The sequence below is a fragment of the Danio rerio genome, chromosome 8 (genome assembly GCF_049306965.1).
Source record: "Danio rerio strain Tuebingen ecotype United States chromosome 8, GRCz12tu, whole genome shotgun sequence".
Lineage (NCBI taxonomy): Eukaryota > Metazoa > Chordata > Actinopteri > Cypriniformes > Danionidae > Danio > Danio rerio.
Genome location: NC_133183.1, coordinates 37,331,157 through 37,354,637, shown reverse-complemented (window position 1 = coordinate 37,354,637; position 23,481 = coordinate 37,331,157). Strand labels below are relative to the sequence as shown.

The window sequence follows — 23,481 nt, the reverse complement described above, 5'->3', positions numbered from 1 at the left end:
GCTTTAAAAAACTCCATCGGCACTGGTAACTATGAAAAACACGACTGAGCACTAATAGTGTACTCAACACTTTACACTGACATTTGAAGGATCACCTGACATTAAAGACTGAAGTAAGAACGCTGAAAAAAACCCATCAGATTTTAGCCCAGAAGAGTTTCTCTTTTCCTAAATTAAAGCAAAACTTCATAATATTGTGTTTATGAATTCATTCGTGTGTGTGTGTGTGTGTGTGTGTTGGCATATGTGGTTTATGGAACCAATTTTCAGGTTTACCCACCAGCATTATGAGACCATTTAGTTTATGAGACCATTTTTGGTGGTCTCATAAACTAAAAATTTAAGTGGATATTAAAAATGGTTTAAATGATGATTATTCATTACAATGACCTAAATGATAATTATAAGACTTGTTTCAAAAGTTTACATTGTTATTTGGTTATTATTACACTTGGTGTGCTTTTTATGACCTTTACAAATATGGTCTTGTAAACCATGATGTGTATGTGTGATCTTTGAACAGCGCCTCTGTAGGCGGAACTTGGTACTGCATTTCTATACACACTCGCGCCAAATCTTACACAATTTCGCGCCATACATTCAATCGCGGGAAAACGTCCCTCATGAAGACTGTGGACGTGACAGTCGCGCTTCAAGCAGTGAAACATCAAACAAATAAGTCATTTGTTTTTAATACTTTGTACATTATTTATTATTATATGTACTGTATTATTCCACTTGTTATTCAAAATAGCAAGTTTATTTATATATTTATATCCGGCGCGTACTGTTTTAGACAATAATAATTAGTGACTGGGAACAGAAGATGAGAACAAATAAACGTTAGAAATAGGTGTTTGTAATGGCAGCATCAGACGTAGTTCTTCAAAATGTGTATTTGCTAATAATAGCACGCGCTCGGCCTGTATCTGGCTCGGAAGCGCCGGTGTCGATTTCACCCAGAACCGGGCAGAGCTCACTCCTCCGCGGTAAACAATTCGCCGTCTGATTCCATGAGATGTAACGTTATGATAGATGCACTATGTAACTGTGATTTTTTTTCTACACATACTTTTATGTGAGAAGCAATGACCATTCGAATATGGTATAAATAACATGGTAACAAGGTATATTAAACATAAATATGACGTAGAAACAATTTACTAAACTTGAATTATTAAGCATGATTGAACAAAATGTTTGAATTTAGTAATGTAAATGTGTGGTTTTATTTTTTCTAATGTTTTTTTGTGATAAACTTGTGTTCAGTTAAACTGTACATTTGAATAAATGAACTTTTATTATGAAAAGAGGTTAACTTACCCAAGTTAAATAACTTTATTTGATCAAATTGTCAAAATAGTGCACTACTAACTTATATTTTGTTAAATGGTTTGAAATGTGATAACTGTATTATGAAATTTGATAACTATATTACTATTTTCTGTTTTGGTCTTCTTTAGAGAATTTTACACTACGTCACATATATTAATACTGCTTTGCATATGTGGTATTGTATTGATATTATAAACTGTGAAGTTTAACCTTATATAATATTTTAACAGTGAATGAATGGTGGTAAGAGTCAAAGCAGAGGATTAAATCCTTTGAAAGATGCTGCTCATCATGTGAGGTTGGGGAAGGATAAAGACATGCTTACGTGGAGGTACATCAGTGACATCAAAGGTACCAAAGTTTTGTACATGTTTTTTCTTACTGCAGGTAGTCCCCAGTTATTGTTTCACTATAAGCATAGTGTATAAAATGTTAAGATGCAAAAAGGAGTTTAATTTAACACAAAAAAATTAAGTCATGAATGATGATTTGATGACAAGACATTATAAATGTCAACAAATAACATTTAAATAATAATAATAATAAAAAGAAATGTCCTAATTGAAAACCACACTTTAAAATGTTAATGTTTAATTTAAGAGTCTAAAAAATGCTAATATTAATGATTTCCATATTAGTGAAAAGTTAAAACTATTAAAGATTGTACACTATCCAGGGCCTGATTAACCAATGGTTAATAACACACATTGATGGAATAAGCCATTTACACAAATTTTGTCAGACAAGTGATGTCTGACCGACAGAGACAACATAACTAAATAGCGCCAGTGGTGTAGCTTGTAATGCACAGCAACATGTTTTGACGCGATTGATCATCAACTCGAGTTCTAATATACCGTCTGCTGAACTTATTCTTATTTTTTTTCTCCCCATTGGATATCAGATGGGAAATACATTTATTTTTAGGAAACATTTTAAAAAAAATTAAAATAATGCAAATGTTAAATAAAGTCACAAGTGCCTCGTGTGTTTTGATGATGTTTATCTTATTTCTCTAAATAGGTATTTTAAATATATAATAAAGTTATTTTCAAATGTTAGCAACATCTTAATAGAATTCATTTGTATTTATTTATTTGTGACGTTAGTCACTAGGGGTGTAACGGATCACTGTTGATCCGTGATCGATACGGATCACAACCCACGGTTCGGAATGCGCGTGACCCGTAGATTAATAACTTTTTTTGAACTTGTAGGTTAATCCAACATTTATAACAATCGCAGAGAGATCGCCTCCCGTGTCATTCAAATTGCATGAATGAAAGCATTTTGGCTTCCCTGTAAAATATAATGATGACGTTGTGGGACCTACATAAATGCTTTTGGCTATTAAGGTGTTTTTTTGTCACTGTTTGTTTAGCCTGCATTAATGCATTCATTATGGTAAGAATAAAATCACTGTTTAATGAAACAAGATGCTGGTGAAAGCAACTACATTGTGTAACCAACAGATGGCGACAAACAAACATCAAAACTATGTAATTGAATAGGTTTTCAAATATAATACACCTACAGTATAATGAAACATGAAGTTTTATGTGTGAATTGTTGAATCATTAATTGAAGATAAATATATGTTGTGCAAGATTTCTATACATTTTGCATTATCAGCAACAGTAGCAAAGATCATATTTCATATTGAATACTTTTTTTTAGCTGGTTATTTCCTGATTTTTATTTTTTATTAAAATTACAGGTTCTATTTTCTGTTTGTTAAAAGCAATGTTTTATGCAGTAACATTTTTGTATAAATGGAAAGCAAATTGTCTCCTCCCTTTTTTGCTGATCCAAAAAATGGTCCGATCCATAACTCAAAAAACGTAGAGTGATCCGAACTGCAGATTTTGGATCCGTTACACCACTATTAGTCGCCCTTTCCCAAACCCTGGTTAGCCTGTCGATTATCATTTGCCACAACTAGCGCTACTTCACCCATATTCTCCTACCTCATGGCTCTGTTGAAGAGCATTTAATAGGTTGCACATGTCTTAATAAAGGTTGCCTCCCTCTCTTTAAAAACATTTTTTTTAGAAACTAGGCATTTCCTCTTAGCAAATAGTCAATATCATATATTAGGGGTGTAACGATACACTCAGCTCACGATACGATGTGTATCACGATATAGTGTTCACGATTCGATATGTATCACGATATTTGGAATAAAAATTGAAAATTTAACTGAAATGCAAATTTTACCAAGTAAACTATTTTTTATGTATTTCTTTTGTTTCAACTTGTTAAACTGAACCTTCTTTTAGAAAATATATTAAACAGGCCTGTCTCTGGAAAATAAAACAATTTAAAAACTTCTTAAAAAATATTATTGAAATGACAGAGACAAAATTAAGGAACAATTTAAGTAAAGGTGCAAAAAAATAAGCTTTCTATTCAATTGAATTTAACAGTGAGAGCTTAAGGCTTTGCTTGGTCACTTGCGTTTTTTGTGTGTGCAAAAAAAAATCTACATTTCCAGGTAATCAGCAGTTCTATAAGATAATCCTGAACTTATGTGTATCTGTCTGAGAGGCTATCAAGTGTATCATGTTGACGTGCATTTTTGTGTACCTCTGTACTCAAATTTAGCTTTAAAGGGTTAGCTCGTCGTAATCATAACTCTAAAATCGATATGATTGTTTAAATAATGTGTACGTTTTCGGTTTCATTTACACTGCTAAGTGCTGTTCAAACTTCCCACGCTGCTCCTGAAAGATCACTCTGTTCCACAAACTGAATGTTGTTTACTACTTTATTAGTCACAACCTGCAGGTTCTGTTCACTGAAGCAGACGCGCGCGTATGGCAAGCCGTTTTAGCATTTAAACCTTTGTTCTGACTATCCATAAATATATGTAATTCATATTTAATTAAATTCATTTAGAGATATCTCTAATTATATTTTGACTAGTCGAATTATAATTATGACTAGTCAAAATATAATTAAAGATATCTCTAAATATATTTATGGATAGTCAGATCAAAGGTTTAAATGTTAAAACGGCTTGCCATACGCACGCGTCTATCATAGTCCGCCCTTTGTAGTAACAGCTCACGGTCAGCTCATGTCATGTGTGATTTTGCGGCCGCCAATACATCATATGAAGACAGAATGATATTTTAGGGTGAATTGTACCTTATAAATACAGTATGTGACTCTTTCAACACCATTAGGAGGTATCCCTGTCGCTGTGCAAAGTATGTAAATCACTGTGAAGACTTTAAAACTTAGGATGTGTGACCCAGTATGCGTGTCAAAAAGCGGACGAGTCTAAAGCAATTACTGTACAACCGAAATGTTGCCAGACGTCTGATTTTGAGAGGATGGGCCATCCTCTATTTCAACTCCACTCATCTTGGTTTGCTAACATTACTGCTGCTGCAATCTGAACTCACGTGCGACAGCAGGTGGAACGTAGCTCACGTGCAAACAGCTCAACTAATAAGAGAAAACGGACGTCATATCGTAATCATATCGTCATAACGCCACGATGCATATCGAGACATTTTTGCATCGCAATAAATCGTACAACGATAAATCGTTACACCCCTATCATATATTATTATTATCATTGTATTTAAATTGTCAGAAAATGTCACCATGTATAAAAAGCATGCAGATTTTTTCCTTTCCTTCTTTACTTTTTTTAACTAAACAGCATGCTTTAATTGGTGAAGTGCTTGTAAGTTTTGAAATAACCTGCACTGAATTGAGCGGACTGTAGTGTAGTATTTGCCGTAGATCAAAATGAGTGAACAAGTGGATTTGGCAATCACAAGAGAAAAAGAGGAGAGGGTGCATCTTTATTGAGGCATGTTTCATGTATTCACTCCTTCAAACAGACCCATGATGAGGAGAATGAGAGTATAGAAGACGTTATGGTAATGTTATGTGCAAGCTAGCATTAACCAGGTGGAGGATGCTAATGGCAGTGCAGACTGGATTCATCGTGTGTCTGAGGGCGTACTCGCACTGTACAGTTGCCATGAACCAGGCTGAAGCATGCTTTTCCCCCCTTCCGTCTCCCCCTACGGCCTGCACTCACATTGCATTCGTGCCTGGGCAGTCTTATGTCAACGAACGTGCTGTTCAGTAAGCGCTCTCGCAAAGCACAGTGGAGAATAGTAATAAATACCTTTTAAAATATATATTTTAGTACTGCTTCAGTTAACTTGAACAAGTGTACTTATACCATCAATTTTCATTTTCATAAGAAAATTTTCATTTTCTTAAAAAATAAGTAAAATCTTTGTAGACTATATATATATATATATATATATATATATATATATATATATATATATATATATAATTTATTTAAAAAATGTGGGCAATATATTATAGATTTGTTTTGAAAAAAATGTATTCTATTCTTATTTTTTTTAATACAGACCTCTTGAGTTCTTAATCCGGGCCTGACACTATCAAATAGTAAAGTATTAGATAATTGTTTTGGGCCAGTTTCCTGTACAGTGTACTTTTTGTGCACTATTAAACCAACATAATGAATTTTTTCAATGATTTAGTTTCTTCTGTATCAGTTTTCACTGTTTGTCCAGAAAAGTTTGTGATGCATACTCTGTGGAGTCAGTGTTCATGTGTTGACAGAACTGTTTTTATTTGGCAGAGTTACAGTTTTAATCTTGTATAAAAAAAAGTACCTTGTGTTTAATTTTAAAACATTGTTCTGCACGATATCACAACATACAATTGTAATTTTAGAGTGTGTCATGTGGAGGAGTTGACCTTCTCTCCTGTAACAAACATGAAAAAGCAAAGGTAGGGTATATTGGATTTTATTTTAAAAATTGGCATATTTTGAACCGTATGTAGTATTAAATATAATGTTTAATAATGTCTGTTTAGCACACACTTGAGTTGTTTTAGCTTTATTTTCTGTGTTTTGATTATGTTTTTCAGTCTCCTCATGAGCCATTATCTTTGAATTCTGAACAGAGTGAGCTTCAAAGAGGTTTGTCTATATAATTGTCTTTTAAATGTTGATCTGAAGAGATATTTTCTTATTGTTCCTGTATCTGTGCAGTTATTTTTATATAATAATACATTTAATATGGGTGTAGCGATACATTATTATATTGAGAATCGCAATATAACAATTCAAAGTTTTTTCTTTAGATTAGCCTCTATTCACACGGTAAGTATTATGTGTAACAGGGCTCGAAATTGCGACCATTTTGGTCGCATATGCGCCCGAAAATTAATCGATGCGACCTCATAATATATTTGGGCGCATTAGTGCGACCTGTTTTGATTTTTTTTTTAAAACGTGCTGAATCGCTCTTCCCTGCCGCTATATTGGTTCATATTAGCTGTCAATCACTCAAGGCTATCCACTGTTAGATGACAGGGAGGGAGCTTTTATGTCCACGGGAAATGCAAACGGCTAAAGTGTGAAAACGTAAAGCACACAGGTTTGCAAAGTGCAAACCCCACCTAAAGTTGAGGCGTAGATGAGAGCGATCATGACACGTGGTGAATATTGATCCGCCAGCTGAGATCAATCGAGTACGTGCTTTTCGGAGAAGGTGGTCGAATCTCCATGCGTTGCATTCACTGCGTGTTCAGCGCAAATGTCCGCTAAAAGTCAAATCTAATACTGTATCATCGCCAAAGAAGCTCGCCTTTACTAAGTTTACACTGAAACTGCGTCTCATAACAAACAGCGGTATTGCGCCGGTGCTCAACCTGCTCATAAATTGGGTCGGCTGACTCGCCTGCTTTTCCACAAACACAGAAAAATGAAGATCAGCTCAGACTGAACATTTAAATTGACACAAACTGAAACCAAAACTTTTAAATAGTGATAGAAGTGAGACTTTATTTACTTTCTTTTGCCTATTCTTTCATGAGATGTATATATTTTTTTTATTTAGTTACTGATGACTGTTTTGCAGCTTTCAGCCTTGAATTTAATATTTTATTATAATCTTTTGTTTGTTTTGCAGCTGAAATATTATTTATTAAACTGACATGCATATATATGCTGTTTAGCAGTACAAAATAAATATTTCTTACTGCAATGCTTCATTTTTGTTTGATGCAAACTATACATTTATTTTTCAGAAAGTAACAGACTTTTTATAGCAGATAACTTGCATTCAAGCACATTCAAGGCAGCATGATAATGACAAATGTAATTCATTGTTACTATTATTGTCATTTTCATCATCATTAATATTCTAGAATTTTAATACATACACATTTTGGAATTATTGCACACAAATATCAATGTCATCTCTAAATTTTTTGTGGTGCTCCTAAATTTTTTCTGGTGCTCCTAAATTTTTGAAGTTGGGAGCACCGGTGCTACCAAGTAAAAAAGTTAATTTCGAGCCCTGTGTAAGATTAAACGTTTACACAGTTGCAGTATAAACTACTGTTGTTAAATGATGAAAATAATGCAAGTTGAAATCTGATGATGACAAATGCCTGGTTATACCAGTGAAAATGATCTATTTGCATGTGGACCATAAGAGAGTGCAAGCATACATCTAACACTCATCTTCAGAATTTTGAATTTGTATTCTGATGTCATCTCTGTCCTGTGCATTAAAGACCAATTTAAAGTTTAACATGCCAGATCTATGCAAAATTGAGCATTTTAACCATTACTAGGCCTACATATTATAATAATATTGTTTTTTACCACATTTGAGAAATAACAAATATTACTAATATTTAAAGCTTTTTTTTTATAGCTTACAATATTGAGATATCAAGAGAAACAATGTCAAGTTTGCTGACCTATCAATAGGCTATTGTTTTAATATCTGTGTGTTTGCTCATGGTTTATGAGGACCAAGTATGTCTACTGAATGTGACTTAGCAGTAGGCTATTGTTTTGGTAAATCTGTTTATTCATGGTTTATGAGGACATGGTTTGTTATGCGAGACTTAAAGCTTTTAATGTTTTCTTCATCTTTCTTTGCTTCTCTCTTTCAGCGCCTCCATGAGCCTGTGGCTTTAACCAACACAAACAGAGCTGTCTTCTACAGAGGTTTGTTAATTATTTTGTCATGCTAATTTGACACTCCTTAAAGGGATAGTTCATCCAAAAAGTGCAATTGTCTCATTATTTGATCCCCCTTTACTTGTCTCAAACCATTATTGGGATATTTCTTCTGTTAAAGACAAAAGAAGATACTTAGAAAAAATATGGAAACCTGTAACCATAGACTTCCATATTATTTGTGTTTTCTGTTGTGGAAGTCAATGATTGCAGGTTTTCTTCTTCCATCAAAATATCTTGTTTTTGTTGTTTAACAGAAGTAATAAACCCTTAAAGGTTTGGAACACTTGAGGGTAAATTAATAGTGAGTAAATATAAATTTTTGTGTGAATCATCCCTTTAAGTGCTAAAATGACAGTTTCATATTTCTACTACATTCAACGTAGCAGTCCTGTGTGTTTAGTCATGGTTTATGAGGACCAAGTATGTCTATTTTATGTGAGTTAGCAGCAAGCTATTGTTATATCAAATATGTGTGTTTACTCATAGTTTATGAGGACATGATTGGTTATGGAAGACTTGAAGCTTTCAGTAAGTGAATGTCATGTTTTCTTCATCTTTCTTTGCTTCTCTCTTTCGGTACCTCCATGAGCCCGTCGCTTGGACAAACACAAACAGAGTTGTTTTCTACAGAGGTTTGTTAATTCTTTTGTCAAGCTATTTTGACACTCCTTAAAGGCATAGTTCACCCAAAAATGAACATTTACTCACTATTAATTTACCCTCAAGTGTTTCAAACCTTTATGGGTTTCTTTTTTTCTGTTTAATAAAACAAATGAGATACTTTGAAAAAAGATGGAAACATGTATCCATTGACTTACATAATAGAAAACACAAATAATATGAAAGTCAATGGTTACAGGTTTCCATCGTTTTTCAAAGTATCTTCTTTTGTGTTTAACAGAAAAAAGAAACCCTTAAAGGTTTGGAACACTTGAGGGTAAATTAATAGTGAGTAAATGTTAATTTTTGTGTGAATCATCCCTTTAAGTGCTAAAATGACAGTTACATATTTCTGCTAAATGCAGTGTAGCAGTCCTGTGTGATTAGTCATGGTTTATGAGGACCAAGTATGTCTATTAGATGTGACTTAGCAGTAGGATATTGTTTTAATAAATCTGTGTGTTTACTCATGGTTTATGAGGACACAGTATGTGTAGGTTTACATGGTGCTAGCAGTAGACTATTATAACATGTGTTTCTTCATGGTTTATGAGGGCATTTTTTGTTATGCGAGACTTCAAACAGTTAGTAAACAAATGTTACATTTTCTTTATCTTTGTTTCTCTCTTTCAGTACCTCTATGAGCTCGTCACTTTGAGAGGTTTGTTAATTATTTTGTCAAACTATTTTGACACTTTTTAAAAGGATAGTTCTCCCAAAAAGTACAATTGTGTCATCATTTGCTCACCCTTTAATTGTCTCAAACCTTTTTGGGGTTATTTATTCTGTTAAAGACAAAAGAAAATACTTACAAATAATATGGGAGTGAATGATTACAGGTTTCCATCTTTTCTTGTTTTCTACCATGAAAGTCAATGATTGCAGATTTTCTTCCACCAAATGTCTTGTTTTTGTTTTTTATCAGAAGAAATAAACACGTAAAGGTTTGGAACCCTTGAGGGTAAATTGTTAGTGAGTAAATGTTCGTTTTTGGGTGAATCATCCCTTTAAGTGCTAAAATAACAGTTTCATATTTCTGCTAAATGCAGTGTAGCAGTCCTGTGTGTTTTGTCATGGTTTATGAGGACCAAGTATGTCTATTGGATGTGACTTAGCAGTAGGATATTGTTTTAATAAATCTGTGTGTTTACTCATGGTTTATGAGGACACTGTATGTAGAATGCAATGTTAGCAGTAGACTATTGTTTTATAACGTGTGTGTTTCTTCATGGTTTATGAGGACATGATTGGTTAAACAAGACTTAAAGCTTTCAGTAAGCGAATCTCATGTTTTCTTCATCTTTCTTTACTTTTCTTTTTCAGCACCTCCATAAGCCAGTCGCTTTGACAAACACAGAGTTGTCTTCTACAGAGGTTTGTTAATTCTTTTGTCAAGCTATTTTGATACTTCTTGAAAGGATAGTTTTACCCAAAAATGAACATTTACTCACTATTAGTTTACCCTCAAGTGTTCCAAACCTTTATGGTTTTCTTTTTTCTGTTTAACAAAACAAATAAGATACTTTGAAATAAGATAGAAACCTGTAACCATTGACTTCCATAGTAGTAAAAAACAAGTAATATAAAAGTCAATGGTTACAGGTTTCCATCGTTTTTCAAAGTATGTTTTGTTTTTAACAAAAGAAATAAACCCTTAAAGGTTTGGAACACTCGAGGGTAAATTAATAGTGAGTAAATGTTAATTTTTAGGTAAACCATCCCTTTAAGTGCTAAAATGACAGTTTCCTATTTCTGCTAAATGCAGGTTAGCAGTCCTGTGTGTTTTGTCATGGTTTATGAGGACCAAGTATGTCTATTAGATGTGACTTAGCAGTAGACTATTGTTTTATTAAATCTGTGTGTTTCTTCATGGTTCATAAGGACACAGTATGTGTAGGTTGACATAGTGCTAGCAGTAGACAATTATAACGTGTGTTTCTTCGTAATTTGTAAGGGCATGATTTGTTATGCGTGACTTAAAGTAATTTAACAATGTTAAAAAAATCTTATCTTTGCTTCTCTTTTTCAGTACCTCCCTGAGCCCGTCACTTTGACCAACACAGAGTTGTTTTCTACAGAGGTTTGTTTATTCTTTTGTCATGTTATTTTGACACTCCTTAAAGGGATAGTTCACCCAACAGTACAATTGTGTCCTCATTTGCCTACCCTTTACTTGTTTCTTTATTTGTTCTGTTAAAGACAAAACAAAATACTTTTAAAAAGATGTAAACCTGTAATTCATAGTAAGTAAATGTTCATTTTTGGGTGAACCATCCCTTTAAGTGCTAAAATGACAGTTTCTTAAATAGACTAAATGCAGTGTAGCAATCCTGTGTGTTTAGTCATGGTTTATGAGGACATGATTGGTTTTGTGAGACTTAAAGCTTTCAGTAAGCGAATGTCATGTTTCCTTCATCTTTCTTTGCTTCTCTCTTTCAGTACCTCCATGACCCAGTCACTTTGTCAAACACAAACAAAGCTGTCTTCTACAGAGGTTAGTTAATTCTTTTGTAATGCTATTTTGACACTCCTTAAAGGGATAGTTCACCCAAACAGTACAATTGTGTCATCATTTGCTCACCCTTTACTTGTTTTAAATCTTTATGGGTTTATTTTTTCTGTTGAACACAAAAGAAGATACTTTGAAAAAAGATGGAAACTTGTAACCATTGACTTCCATATTATTTGTGTTTTCTATTATGGAAGTCATTAGCCCCTTTCACACAGTGATACCGGTAAATATCTGGAAAATTTCCGGAAAGACTTTACCGGTATATTCAAAAAAGCGCTGTTCACACAGGCGAGGACGTTACGGAAATTTTCCGGAAAAGAGCATTCACACATCCATTCCAAAATACCGGTAAATTCTGACAACATTCACCACAAATGAGCTTTAAACGGCTGCGCTTGTATTTGTAAACATTTGACTAAATTACAAACTCTGTGGATGATCAATATTGTGAACAACTTTCGCAGGATCACTTTCGCATGTCGAGATGTTCATAATATGTGCATGTGCAAAGCTTGAAGGTAAACAAACAACGGCTTATCATAAGCATCTCATCGATGATTATTTACACAGTTATCATTAAGAAGAACATATAAACGTGATCTGACTAACTTCTAGCAGCTAAATGTGTCTGGAAAAATATTCAAAGGCTTTTATCCTCACAAACCGCGCGGACGTAAATGCGTCTGACTGTTGTGATTGGCTAAAGCAGACGTCTCACGTCAGCACGTTCTAGACGTGCACGCGCTTATTACGGGAATCTTCCTTTTGCATTCACACAGCGCAGCATTCCGGCACATTGCCGGTAATGTTACAACTTCTCTTTCCGGAAAATAGCCAGAACGAATTTACCGGTATTTTCAAAAAGGACCTGTTCACACATACAACCTTTCCGGAAAATTGCCGGCAATTTTCCGGAAAGGTCTGTATGTGTGAAAGGGGCTATTGATTGCAGGTTTTCTTCTTCCATCATAATATCTTGTTTTTGTTGTTTATCAGAAGAAATAAGCACATAAAAGTTTGGAACACTTGAGGGTAAATTCATAGTGAGTAAATGTTCATTTTTGAGTGAACCATCCCTTTAAATGCTAAAATTACAGTTTCCTTTTTCAGCTAATTGCAATGTAGCGGTCCTGTGTGTTTAGTCATGGTTTATGAAGACACAGTATGTCTATTTAATGTGACTTAGCAGTAGGATGTTGTTTTATGGAAACTGCGTGTTTCTTCATGGTTTATGAGGACACAGTATGTGTAGTTTTACATGGTGCTAGCAGTAGACTATTATAACGTGTGTTTCTTCATGGTTTATGAGGGCATGGTTTGTTGTGCAAAACTTAAAACAGTAAGTAAACGAATGGTAAATTTTCTTTATCTTTGCTTCTCTCTTTCAGTACCTTCATGAGTCCGTCACTTTGACAAACACAAACAGAGTTGTCTTCTACAGAGGTTTGTTAATTCTTTTGTAATGCTATTTTGACACTCCCTAAATGGATAGTTCACCCAAACGGTACAAATGTGTCATTATTTGCTTACATTTTACTTGTTTCAAACCATTTTGGGTTATTTCTTCTGTTAAAGACAAAAGAAAGTACTTTAAAAAAAGATGTAAACCTGTAACCATAGACTTCCATAGTAGAAAACACAAATAATATGAAAGTCAATATTCATTGGTTTTCAAAGTATCTTTTGTGTTTAATAGAAGAAATAAGCCCATAAAGGTTTGGAACACGTGAGGGTAAATTAATAGAGTAAATGTTAATTTTTGGATGAACTACCCCTTTAAGTGCTAAAATAACAGTTTCCTATCACTGCTAAATGCAGTGTAGCAGTCCTGCGTGTTTAGTCATGGTTTATAAGGACCAAGTATGTCTATTGAATGTGACTTAGCAGTAGACTATTGTTTTATTAAATCTGTGTATTTCTTCAGGGTTCATGAGGACATGATTGGTTATGCGAGCCTTAAAGCTTTCAGTAGTTTTCTTCATCTTTCTTTGCTTCTCGCTTTTAGTACCTATATGAGCCTGTCACTTTGACAAACACAAAGACTTGTCTTCTACAGAGGTTTTTGTAATTGTTTTGTCAAGCTATTTTGGTACTTTAAACCAATCATGTCCTCATAAACCATGAAGAAGCACACATTATAAAACAACAGTCTTCTGTTAACATTGTAAAACTACACATACTGTGTCCTCATAAACCATGAAGAAACACAGATTTAATAAAAAAAACATTGTACTGCTAAGTCACATCCTATAGTCATACTTGGTCCTCATAAACCATGACTAAACACACAGGACTGCTACACTGCATTTAGCAGAAATAGGAAACTGTAATTTTAGCACTTAAAGGGATGATTCACCCAAAAATTAACATTTACTCACCATTAATTTACCCTCAAGTGTTCCAAACCTTTATGGGTTTCTTTTTTTCTGTTTGACAAAACAAATAAGATACTTTGAAAAAAGATGGATACCTCTAACCATTGACTTTCATATTATTTTTGATTTCTATTATGGAAGTCATTGATTGCAGGTTTTCTTCTTCTGTCAAAATATCTAGTTTGTTTGTAGGTTTGGAACACTTGAGGGTAAATTAATAGTGAGTAAATGTTCATTTTTGGGTGATCAATCTCTCTGAGTGTTAAAATGACAGTTTCCTATTTTTACTAAATGCAATTTAGCAGTCCTGTGTGTTTAGTCAGGGTTTATGAGGACCAAGTATGTCTATTGGATGTGAGTTAGCAACAGGCTATTGTTTTATTAAATCTGTGTGTTTACTCATGGTTTATGAGGACACAGTATGTGTAAGTTTACATAGTGCTAGCAGTTGACTTATAACTTGTTTCTTCATGGTTTATAAGGGCATGGTTTGTTATGCGTGACTTAAAAAGTCCCTTCAAGTGCTAAAATTACAGTTTCCTATTTCTGCTAAATGCAGTGTAGCAGTCCTGTGTGTTTAGTCATGGTTTACGAGGACCAAGTATGTCTATTGAATGTGACTTAGCAGTAGACTATTGTTTTATTAAATCTGTGTGTTTCTTCATGGTTCATGAGGACACAGTATGTGTAGGTTTACAATGTTACCAGTAGACTTATTTCATAACGTTTGTTTCTTCATGGTTTATGAGGACATGATTGGTTTTGTGAGACTTAAAGCTTTCAGTAAGCGAATGTCATGTTTTCTTCATCTTTCTTTACTTCTCTCCTTCAGCACCTCCATAAGCCAGTCGCTTTGTCAAACACAAACAGAGTTGTCTTCTACAGAGGTTTGTTAATTATTTTGTCAAGCTATTTTGACGCTCCTTAAAGGGCTAGTTCACCCAAAAGTACAATTGTGTCATCATTTGCTCACCATTTGCTTGTTTTAAAATTTTATGGGTTTATTTTTTCTGTTAAACACAAAAGAAGATACTTTGAAATAAGGTGGAAACCTGTAACCATTGACTTCCATATTTTTTGTGTTTTCTATTGTGGAAGTCAATGATTGCAGGTTTTCTTCTTCAATCAAAATATCTTGTTTTGTTTTTTATCAGAAGAAATAAACCCTTAAAGGTTTGGAACACTTGAGGGTAAATTCATAGTAAGGAAATGTTCATTTTTGGGTGAACCATCACTTTAAGTGCTAAAATGACAGTTTCCTATTTTTACTAAATGCAGGTTAGCAGTCCTTTGAGTTTAGTCATGGTTTATGAGGACCAAGTATGTCTATTGGATGTGACTTACCAGCAGGCTATTGTTTTATTAAATCTGTGTGTTTCTTCATGGTTTATAAGGACATGATTGGTTTGCGAGACATAAAGCTTTCATTAAGCCAATGACATGTCTTCTCAGGGCTCGAAATTAACTTTTTTACTTGGTAGCACCGGTGCTCCCAACTTCAAATATTTAGGAGCACCAAAAAATTTTTAGGAGCACCAGAAAAAATTTAGGAGCACCCACCAAAAATGAATGAGCACCGCTGCAAATTGTTTTTTAAGGGATTTATTGTATTTTAAAACAACATTAATAGGACTAACAAAAACCAGAAACAACTATCTAACTAATGCTGCGAAGACATTGATATTTGTGTGCAATAATTCCAAAATGAATGTCTAATAATTAGGCCATAGAATATTAATGATGATGAAAATGACAATAATAGTAACAATGAATTCCATTTCTCATTATGATACTGCCTTGAATGTGCATGAATGTAGGTTATCTGCTATTAAAAGTCTGTTACTTTATGAAAAATAATTGTATAGTTTGCATCAAACAAAAATGAAGCATTGCAGTAAGAAATATTAATTTTGTACTGCTGTTTTTATATGCATGTCAATTTAATAAATAATATTTCTGCTACAAAACAAACAAAAGATTATAATAAATCATTCAATTCAATGATGAAAGCTGCAAAGCAGTCATCAGTAAATAAATAAAAAAATAATATATACCTTAAAAAAGAATAGACAAAAGAAAGAAAGTAAAGTCTCGCTTCTATCACTCTTTTAAAGTTTTGGTTTCAGTTTGTGTCAATTTAAAGGTTCAGTCTGAGATGATCTTCATTTTTCTGTGTTTGTGGAAAAGCAGGCGAGTCAGCCGACCCAATTAATAAGTAGGCAGCGCAAGATTCTTGCGCTAACCATCGGCGCAAATCCGGTCTTTGTTATGAGCCGCAGTTTCAGTGTAAACTTAGTAAAGGCGAGCTTCTTTGGCGATGATATGTACAGTATTAGATTTGACTTTCAGCGGACATTTGCGCTGAACACGCAGTGAAAGCGACGCATGGAGATTCGGGCACCTTCTCCAAGAAGCGCGTACTCGATTGATCACAGCTGGCGGATCATTATTCACCACGTGACGTGTCATGATCGCTTTCATCTGCGCCTCAACTTAGGTGGGGTTTTCAAACTTGTGAGCTTTAAGTTTTTACTCTTCAGCCGTTTGCATTTCCTGTGGTCATAAAAGCTCCTTCCCTGTCATCTGACAGCGCAATACCTTGAGTGAATGACAGCTAATATGAACCAATATAGAGGCAGGGAAGAGCGATTCAGCATGTTTTTAGAAAAAACCAAAACAGGTCGCACTACAACCATTATCTGCAGTCGCACTAATGCGCCCAAATATATTATGAGGTCGCATAGATTAATTTTCGGGCGCATATGCGACCAAAATGGTCGCAATTTCGAGCCCTGCTTCTTAATCTTTCTGTGCTTCTTTCTTTCAGTATCTCAATGAGCTCGTCACTTTGACAAACACAAACAGAGCTGTCTTCTACAGAGGTTTGTTAATTTTTTGTCAAGCTATTTTGACAGTCGTTAAAGGGATAGTTTACCCAAAAATGACAATTGTTTCATCATTTGCTCATCCTTTACTTGTTCTAAACCTTATGGGTTTAATTCTTCTGTTAAAGACAAAAGAAAATACTTTTAAAAAAAAAGATGGAAACCTGTAACCATAGATTTCCATAATAGAAAATACCAATAATATGAAAGTCAATGGTTACAGGTTTTCATCAGTTTTCAAAGTATCTTTTGTGTTTAACAGAAGAAATAAACCCATAAAAGTTTGGAACACTTGAGGGTAAATTAATAGTAAGTAAATGTTAATTTTTGGGTGAACCATCACTTTAAGTGCAAAATTGACAGTTTCCTATTTTTACTAAATGCAGGTTAGCAGTCCTGTATGTTTAGTCATGGTTTATGAGAACTAAGTATGTCTATTGGATGTGACTTAGCAGTAGGTTGTTGTTTTATTAAATCTGTGTGTTTCTTCATGGTATATGAGGACACAGTATGTGTAGGTTTACAATGGTTTACATAGTGCTAGCAGTAGACTATTATAACATGTTTCTTCATGGTTTATGAGGGCAGAGTAAAGGAGTACACCCAAAAACGACAATTGTGTCATCATTTGCTCACCCTTTACTTGTTTTAAATCTTTATGGGTTTATTTTTCTGTTAAACACAAAAGAAGATGGAAACCTGTAACCATTGACTTTCATATTTTTTGTGTTTTCTATTATGAAAGTCAATGATTGCAGGTTTTCTTCTTCCATCAAAATATCTTGTTTTTGTTGTTTATCAGAAGAAATAAACCCTTAAAGGGTTGGAATGCTTTGGGGTATATTAATAGCAAGTACATTTTCATTTTTGGATGAACCATCCTTTTAAGTGCTAAAGTAACAGTTTCCTATTTCTGCTAAATGCAGGTTAGCAGTCCTGTGTGTTTATTCATGGTTTATGAGGACCAAGTATGTCTATTGGATGTGACTTAGCAGTAGACTATTGTTTTATTAAATCTGTGTGTTTCTTCATGGTTCATGAGGACACAGTATGTGTAGGTTTACAATGTTACCAGTAGACTGTTATTTTATAACGTGTGTGTTTCTTCATGGTTTATGAGGACATGATTGGTTTTGCAAGACTTAAAGCTTTCAGTAAGTGAATTTCATGTTTTCTTCATCTTTCTTTACTTCTCTCTTTCAGCACCTCTATAAGTCAGTCACTTTGACAAACACAAACAGAGCTGTCTTCTACAGAGGTTTGTTAATTCTTTTGTAATGCTATTTTGACACTCCTTAAAAGGATAGTTCACCCAAAAATGACAATTTTGTCATCATTTGCTCATCCTTCACTTCCTTCAATCTGTGTTTCTTCATGGTTTATGAGGACACAGTATGTGTAGGTTTACATGGTGCTAGCAGTAGACTATTATAACATGTGTTTCTTCATGGTTTATGAGGGCATGGTTTGTTATGCGAGACTTTAAAAGTAAGTAAACGAATGTTGAATTTTCTTTATCTTTGCTTTTCTGTTTCAGTACCTCCATGAGCCAGTCGCTTTGACCAACACAGAGTTGTTTTTTACAGAGGTTTGTTAATTCTTTTGTCAAGAATTAACAAACCTCTGTAGAAAACAACTCTGTGACTGGCTCATACCCAAAAATGACAAATGTGTCATCATTTGCACACCCTTTATGGGTTTATTTTTTCTGTTAAACACAAAAGAAGATGGAAGATGAAAACCTGTACTCATTGACTTCCATATTTTTGGTGTTTTTATTTTGGAAGTCAATGATTGCAGGTTTTCTTCTTCCATCAAAATACCTTGTTTTTCGTTTAACAGAAAAAATAAACTTGTAAAGTAGAAAAGTCCAATAGTAGGAAAAATAATAACATGGAAGTCAATGAGTGCACGTTTTAATTTATTAAGAAAATGAACTAATAATAATTAAAATAATAAAATAATTTAAATAAGTGAATAATAATGTCTCTCTCACTTTCTCCCTTCAGGAAATAACAGGTGAATCTTGACAGAAATCCAGGAAGCCAGACAGTGATGGTGGTGATGTTAAGAATTTCTGTCAATAACAATGCAGGAAGAAACTAAGTAACTAAAATTACTTTAAAAATAATGTGCATTTTAGGCCTTTTTTATTTTAAGCAAATTTTAAGCATGATCTAAAGGGTTGAGTTTATTTTCTTAATGAGTTATAGGTGTATTTTGAGAATAAACCAATCAGAGTCTCATCTCCCATTCCCTTTAATAGCCTTGCATCGTGCCATAAGCGCATTTGCTATTTACATGACGTAAAGTAAGTTTAAGTGGAAAAACTGAGCATTTCACAAGCAAACAGTTAACAGTTATTTTTAACAGAAAACTGTTAAACAGAGCATCTACCGCGCGAGAATGAGAGATAAATGATCTACTTTCACTTTCGCTCTTGGTGGATAGGAAAATCTTTACGCACAGACATCAGTTAGCCTAATAATAATAATTAGTTGCGTTTGTTAAGCGCAAGTATTTGTTTCAAAACTATTTCTAAATGCAGTTCTAATTTTCAGCAAATGAATAAATGAACAATAATAACTAAGTGTTGTCATAAACCTGAGTTATATCCTAAAAAACATGTTGCCCGCATATGGTCTAAAACCTGCAGGTGGGCAAATCTAAGCTTTTTTTTAATAAAACAAATATAAATATGGATATAATAATTATTACTGCTAATAATAACATACAAAAGCAAATTGTTATGAATAAAAACTATTGCGTCGTAGAGTGATAAACAGTGTTTGTTATTTTAAAGTGATAGGACTAAGATGGTCAATAAATAAGCTTTTTATTTACCTATTAATTCACAGTTTTAATTTACATTTTGTTGATTATATTTTACTCTTACTTTTACCTATTAAAAATCTTATTTTTTTCTTATTATTACTCTTATTTTACTTTTATTATATTTATATTTTACTATTATGTTATTTTGTCTCAATTACTGTACATTAATAGCAAATTAATATTTAAGTAGGCCTAATTATTTATTTAAAAACATTACCAGCGAAATACTGAGAAACGGTCTGGCGCTATTTTTATATACAGGCCTATCATAATTTTAAAGAAAGCTGCAAGGTGTGCTACATTATTTTAAATTATTTTTTCTGTCTGTTACTTGAAGTTCAGTGCGTGTGCCTGTGCGCTGAGAGACAAGGCAATATTGACAAAATATTGAATTTTGTTTTTTATATTGCATTGCATTAATTTGCAGAGATGTTTTATAGTTTATACAGGCCTAAAATAAACGCTTTGGTACAGAGTTATTATTTTAAAACAAACCTGTGTTTGTAATGATAGATGTAGGTGTCACAAAATACTTTTTAAATCAGTGTTTTTATTAATATGATTATTATTTATTGTGGACAACACTTAATAAATACTGAAATGTCCTTAATACACACCTTATTTTTTTATCAATTACAGTGCTTCCCGCTAGGGCTGCTCTATTATGGGAAAAATCATAATCACGATTTTTTTGGTCATTATTTTAATCACAATTATTCAAAATGATTATCAGTTCAAGTCAAAATTATTAGGGCTCCTGTGAAATTATTATTATTATTTTTTATAAATATTTCCCAAATGATGTTTAACAGATTCAGGAATTTTTCACAGTATTTCCTATAATATTTTTTCCTTTGGAGGAAGTCTTATTTGTTTTATTTCAGCTAAAATAAAAGCAGGTTTAAATATTTTGAAATCTATTTTATGGTCAATATTAATAGCTCCCTTAAGCAAAATAGTTTTTGATGGTCAGCAGAAGAAATTACTGGTATACAATGACTTGCCCAATTATCCTAATTAAGCCTTTGAATCGTACTTTAATCTGAATGCTTGTATTTTGAAAAATATCTAGTAAAATATGTGCTGTCATCATAACAAAGATGAATGAAATCAGTTATAAAAAATTAGTTATTAAAACTATTATGTTTAGAAATGGGTTAAAAAAAATCTTCTTTCCATTAATCAGAAATTGGGGGGGGAAAGTAGGGCTAATAATTTAGATTTCAACTGTATTCATTTATTTTCCTCCCTGCAAAGGAAAGGGAAATATGTACAATAGAATAAAAATATGAAACAAACTGTGCTTTAAGCATCTTCACTGTAAAAAAAAAAAAACTTTGATTATAGCTACTAAAGTCCTTCAGACAAGAACAGTGAGGGATTGTCTTCTTTTGTTGTTTGATTAATGGTAAAAACAGTCGGCAGCAGGAATATCACGCACTTTCACTTTAAGAGCAGTACGGTTCTGATTTATGGTTTCTCTTTCACATGTCTTTTGATTCTCAACTAGTTTGTTTATTACTTAAATGAGAGTTAATATGAATAATCACTGAACATCGCGTTTTGATACCTATTTGACTATTAAAATGCTCACATTAAGATAACTTTAGATGTGTGTGCTTTGCTCTGAGCACACAGTGTGCGAATATGTGTGTGCCGCATACACAAACCATGCGGTCTCATTCATGCTTTTAAAACATGAATGATTCGAATGTACATCAATGAATGATGCACATGCCGTGCTGCAAAATTACAATGCATGCTTTTAGTAATATTCACGTGAAACTGAGCTTTGCAGAGCAACAAATGTGTACAACTGAAAAGAGGACGATATATGATGCAACAATCGTTTTATCTCGATTAATGATTTTCATATTCGTTTGAAGCCATAATCAAAATCGAATTTTCGATTAATTGCATAGCCCTACTTCCCGTATGTTTATAATATACTTGCGAGGGTAGCAGGCCCGGCGCCAGGATATCATAACTGAGGAGGCATTTTAATCCCATGACTAATTTTGGTCCCTCTTGTTCCTTTCATTTAGGCTATTTATTCACATTAATTATTACTTTGCATTACTGCCTAAGTTACTGACTCAAGGCAGTAATATACTTTTTTATAGTAATAATGATATGCAGTTTTGCTATTATTGATTTTATACCATTTATCAACGCAGACAGATCATGGTTCATTGCCAAACGAGTGCTTTATATCAAATTTTATTATCCTTATATGGGCCTATAATAGGCCTATAAAGGTTTAAAGTTTTAGGTAAAGACGTCAAACTATGCCCATACATGCAAGCCAATCCACGGTTAGACTATTCTATAACCGGTAAATAAATATAGTAAAATCAGCATTACTGAATCACGCTTCACAAAACCTTAACCAACCAAAATCAGTGTTAGGAAAAAGTTAAATGTTACAATCAAATGTCATTAAAAAAAATTTATTAAGTTACATTTTAAGGCATTAGTACGGAGACTCGGAAGGGACGTGATGGTGAAGAAAAAAATTGGGTGGAAGAAAAAAAAACTGAGTGGGAGAAAAAAAAAGGATGGTAGAAAAAAAAACAGTGATAGGAATATATATATATATATATTTTTAAGTTTTTGTTCCCTCACAAAGATGTTTTGCGTTATCCACACTTCCTGTTCACTTCATACCTGTCAACCCTCCTGTATTTTACCATTCTATCCCTCTATCATACTATTGTTAAGTATTTTCCCATATTTCTCATATATTTTTATTTTTGAAAGCATTCTGAAACAAATATAAAAATGTCTGCATTTACTTTCTTTCCATTAAAAGCTGTGGGTTGATCATCGCCCTTCATATGCAACCTCTGAATCAGGGAATGATAAACTGATCCCAGATCAACTTCTGTACATGCCATTTAAAGAGGAGCTAAAGTGCAGGATTCAGATCTGTGTTTAAACAGACAAATATACTTAACAATATGTAAACATGTTCGTCCTGTGTGTTTTATTTTAAACACAACTCATTTTCTCTTAAATGAGCACAAACAGTTACTTAAGTAATGGAATACTTTCATTATAGATCTGTGCATTCTTAAATTGACACCTCTGATATGAAATAAAAGAAAATGAGAGATTCATTTGCTGCTCATCACTTGTTTGATAACAGAGGTGTCGCTTTAAATGGTGTGTATAGAAGCTGATCTGGGATCAGTTTATCATACCTAGCACATCCGTATACATGCATTCGCTAATTCACAGGTTGCATATGAAGAGCGATGATCGACCCACAGCTTTAATGGAAAGAAAGAGAAATATGGGAGAATCACAGCAAAAACGGAAGGCTTGGGAGAATCCTGGTAAAACAGGAGGGTTGACATGTATGAAGTGAACAGGAAGTGTTTGTGGAAAAACAGTTTTGCGAGAACGCAAAACATCTGCGAGGGAACGCAAAAACTTCCAAAAGAGGATTTTTAAATAAAAATATAGTCAAGGTAAAATGTTCAAAAACTAGGTCTGAGTCACTCCTTTTCTTCCGCCGTCTCATTAACACACCTTTATTAAATTACAATAATTAACAAATTGCACAAACAAACAGTAATATTTAAGAGTAAACTAATGAGCTATTTAAAAGTACACTTTAAAGAAAACCACATTTATAAGAGAGACTGTGCCTTAAAGCATATACTGCTCTGTCACACTGCTTTTATTTATTATTTTAGGTTTGTTTATGAATGAATTATTTAAGTTAAATATTTCATGTATGTGGTTTAATATTTAATTGGTCATTAAATCAAATGAAGAAGCTAGCTACTTTATTTTTTGACACTTCAACCGATCAATAAACAAAGA

At 33.3% G+C, this 23,481-nt stretch overlaps 1 long non-coding RNA gene across 5 annotated transcripts in view; it reads left to right on the top strand.

Moving 5' to 3' along the window:
* The first annotated feature begins 602 nt into the window (after positions 1–602).
* Positions 603–23,481, top strand: part of LOC141375764 (uncharacterized) — a 34,347-nt gene continuing 11,468 nt past the window's right edge. Inside the window, exons 1-16 of one of the 5 annotated variants that reach the window (XR_012384514.1) lie at positions 603–989; positions 1,087–1,127; positions 1,566–1,686; positions 6,073–6,129; positions 6,271–6,322; positions 8,314–8,368; positions 8,638–9,015; positions 9,677–9,704; positions 10,367–10,417; positions 11,073–11,123; positions 11,483–11,537; positions 12,944–12,998; positions 14,763–14,817; positions 16,758–16,812; positions 18,019–18,073; positions 18,825–18,921. This is a non-coding gene — a long non-coding RNA (uncharacterized lncRNA). Of the gene's footprint in view, positions 990–1,086; positions 1,128–1,565; positions 1,687–6,072; positions 6,130–6,270; positions 6,323–8,313; positions 8,369–8,403; positions 9,016–9,676; positions 9,705–10,366; positions 10,418–11,072; positions 11,124–11,482; positions 11,538–12,943; positions 12,999–14,762; positions 14,818–16,757; positions 16,813–18,018; positions 18,404–18,824; positions 18,922–23,481 lie in introns of those variants that run through there. The other 4 variants (XR_012384515.1, XR_012384517.1, XR_012384513.1 and 1 more) reach the window with 4 other exon arrangements.